Below are 3,842 nucleotides of genomic sequence, written 5' to 3' on the forward strand. Positions count from 1 at the left end.
CTCTGCCCCGCGGTGGGGCCTCTGCTCCGCCCTCCCGCCAAGCCCTAACTTGGTTTACCCGAGTCTCCCGTGGGAGCCCTTGGTTAGAAACCAGCCCTCTTGGGGCCCGCGGGGCTCCATTCATTCATTCATTCGTTCGTTCAATCCGCTCCCTTTTCGTGGAAGCGCCTGCTACGTGCCAGCTCTGCTTCACTCTGACTGACAAGGCCCCCCTCCCACCCGGCACGGCGGAGGCTGGGCCCTGGGTTTGTGAACACGTGTATGCGGCGCGGTGATAAAGGCTCCTGAGATTTGGGGGGCGGCTGTCGGAGGGGGGCAGTCGGGCGCACTTGGTAGAGAAAGCCACTTGCAAAATCGAATGCTGCTGGTTGAATGGGAGCTGAGGGCCAGGATGTAGCACGTGCTGAGGCACCAGGCTGGGTGGTGTGAGGCCACAGCTGAGCCCCAGAAGTCTGTGGGGACTATCCCCCAGAGCCCAGGTGCAGTGCGGGCCTCTTCAGAGGCAGAAATGAAAGACTCCTGGCTATTAATGGCAAGGATCTCCTAGTGTGGCCCGGAAGCTGATGGGTAAACAAATAATGGGTTCAATGTTGGAGGTGCGCAGGGACGAGAGAAGGGGCAGTGTTTCTGGATATACTTTATTTAACAACATGGAGCCCCACTTAAACTTTGGTTAAATTAAGGTTCTTATGCTGTACATAGTCTTACCTGGTAAAAGGAAAAGGAGAGCCGGGAAGCTTAAGCAAATTTGCACTTATAGGTGGAGAGGGACCCGCGGAGCTACTGCAGGTGAAATGAATGGAGTACTTACTTGCCAGGGAGTACTTACTTTTTTGTGTGTGTGTGGTGAAAATACTGTACAAAGGGGTTACAGTTACATGAGCAAGGTAATGAGTACATTTCTTAGCATTGTTGCCTCCTCCTTTGTTTTTCCCCTACCATCCCTTCCCTCTGGCCTCCTCAGCTACACCGCCCTCCCCACCCCCCCAATTGTAAAGTTTGTTTTTCGACATGGAGTACATCACATTGTTGCAGTGGGTCAGTCTGAATCCCTATTTAAACAATTTGTTTTTTTCCTTCCCCTCCCCAAATTATACCAACATCAAATACAGTAAAAACAGGGGTTATAGTGTGGGGAGGAACGTACAAAGCAACAAAAAAAAAATCACATGGTACCTTATAAATACGTTAGAAACAATAGCAAGGAAGAAAAAACCACTTGTGTCTCTATCTTGGGGTTCATTTTGCTTAACATCATCTTATCTGACCTTTTCTGCTTGTTCAAGGCATATACTAGTTATTGCAAATAAGGGAAACCATGGGGCCTATGTTTCTTTGGGCCTGGCTTACTTCACTTAATATAATTTTTTCCAGGTCTTTCCATTTCCTAACAAATGGGGCAATGTCATGCTTTCTGATGGAGGCATAGAATTCCATTGTGTGTGTGTGTATATATATATATATATATATACCACATTTGGGCATCTGGGTTGGTTCCATATCTTAGCTATGGTAAATAATGCTGCAATAAACATAGTTGTGCTGGTAGCTTTGGTATGGTCTTGTTTGTGATCATCCGGGTAAATACCCCAAAGTGGGATTGCTGGGTCATAGGGGAGCTCTATGTGGAGTCTTTTGAGGAACCTCTATACTACTTTCCAAAGTGGTTGAACAAGTTTACACTCAAACCAACAATGCAGTAGGGTTCCCTTTACCTTTAAGATGGGTTTCAACAGCATTGAAGAGATGGAGAGACTAGTGGCTGAAAGGAGAAATTCTTTTAATGGTTGAAAAGATCCATGGGCACCGAAAGGGGCTTCCAGTTTGCTGGTCTCCAGTTTGCTGGTCTCCCAGTTTGCTGGATACTTTCAGGAAATAAGAGAGGGAACTTGAAAAGAGGGTGTTGTGTGTGTGTGTGTGTGTGTGTGGCTATCAACTTGGCTCCTTATATTGGTTCCTCTGTAGTATGGAGGAGCATAGGTGTAGACAGAGCCTAGTTGAAGAAGAAGGAAATGTTTATGAATATGAATTTTTATGTAAAGAGCCAAGCATGTAGTCAATAGCAAATTATGATATTCCTTATTTGCCAAAGAAAAGATAATTTCATATAAGTGTAGATTTACATATTCAGTATAACTTAAAATTTAGGGCATATTCTGGATTTTAAGTTATGTTTCTAGGAGTAATTTACTTGAAATAGACAAGTGGCTTGTACATAGATAATTAGGGGCTCCTAATTTTGCTTTAGTTGGTTTTTTTTTTTTTTTTTTGGTCAGTTGTGAGGCTTGAACTCAGGGCCTGGGCACTGTCCCTGAGGCTCTTTGTATTTAAGGCTAGTGCTCTACCACTTGAGCCACACTTATCTCAAGCTGCAGTTGAGATAAGAGTCTTACTGGGACTTTTTTTTTCCTGGGACTGGCTTTGAACCTCAATCCTCAGAGCTCAGCCTCCCGAGTAGCTGGGATTACAGGTGTGAACTACCAGTGCCTGGCTACTTGGTCTTTTTGCTAGTTTATTTAGCTTTTGCTTAAAACTTAGGTTGTAAAGTTTAGAATATTTTATTGCTCTTGATAATAGTTTTTAATAGAATGCTGGTGATTTGGGGGTGCATAACAGATCTACCCATGAACTGGGGCTGGTCACCACTGTTATTATCTTCTTTCAACTGTGTAAATTTGTGTGTGTGTGTGTGTGTGTGTGTGTGTGTGTGTGTGTCTGTGTGAGTGTGTTTGTGTGGGCCTGTCAACTTGGCTCCTTATATTGGTTCCTCTGGAGTATGGAGGAGCTTAGGTGTAGACAGAGCCTAGGTAAAGAAGAGAGAAATGTTTATGAATATGAATTATTTGATAGAATCTATTCAAATGTCTTTTTGCTAGTGAGAGTTGTGATTTCTTTTATTCAGATACTGTCTTGCCTGAGAGTACTTTACTTAGCTTCTGGGAATCCAGTTTTCCTTTTGTTAAACGTGTATTCTACTTACCTACTGACACCTTAGGTTAAGAGGGTTTGTGCAAGATTCAATGATGGCAGGACTTTGACCTTGAAAAGTGCTGTTCTGCCCATTGTTTATGACTGGTGGTAATACTTTCTGATAAGGAGGGAGTCAGTTCATATGTCTTGACTAGAGAATTCTAGAAAATTTTCACCGAATCTGGCCTTGTGTCCCTTATAACTACAGTTGTTCTGACATTGGTAGAGATAGAGGATTATTAATTGCCTGCTTTCTTGGGAGATTAAGCTCATCACTTCTTACAGGTGATGTGTTCTATTCCACTGTTCTTGTGTGAAAGCCTCATTCAAGGATGAGGCAACAGAGAATATAGCTCTCAAACTGAGGAATAGACTATTTTACCCTAGTCCCTGACCAGGGACACATATATCACCTATTACTCAGTATTTGAAAAAGTTTTTTTTTTTTTTTTCACTCGCAAAGGTATGAGTCAGAAACTCAGCAAGTAGCAATCCAGAGATATTGCCTCTAATTCTAGCTCATTGGTCTTAGAGAAGATCAGATTCCAGTAGAGAATAGGAGTGAACCATGCATATGGGAAATTTTCTGAGTAAAACCTCATTATCTTTTCTTGTTTTCTGTCAGTCATGAACTCAGGGCCTGAGCTCTTTTGCTCAAGGCCAGCACTGTACCACTTTGAGCCACAGTACCACTTCTGGTTTTTGAGTGGTTAATTGGAGGTAGAGTCTTATGGGGGACTTTTCTGCCCAGGCTGGAAGTGAACCTCCAATCTCAGCCCTGAGTAGCCAGGATTACAAGCCTGAGCCACTGGTGCCCAACTAGATTTTCTTTTCTTTCCTTTCTCCTCCCTCCCTCCCTCCCTCCCTCCCTC

General features: G+C 43.6%; 1 protein-coding gene across 2 annotated transcripts in view; it reads left to right on the forward strand.

Moving 5' to 3' along the window:
* Window positions 1-3,842, forward strand: part of Fez2 (fasciculation and elongation protein zeta 2 (zygin II)) — a 37,715-nt gene that overhangs the window by 486 nt on the left and 33,387 nt on the right. The gene's annotated exons all lie outside the window — the stretch shown is intronic.

Source organism: Dipodomys ordii, unplaced genomic scaffold (genome assembly GCF_000151885.1).
Source record: "Dipodomys ordii isolate 6190 unplaced genomic scaffold, Dord_2.0 Scaffold20, whole genome shotgun sequence".
NCBI classification, from domain to species: Eukaryota; Metazoa; Chordata; class Mammalia; order Rodentia; family Heteromyidae; genus Dipodomys; species Dipodomys ordii.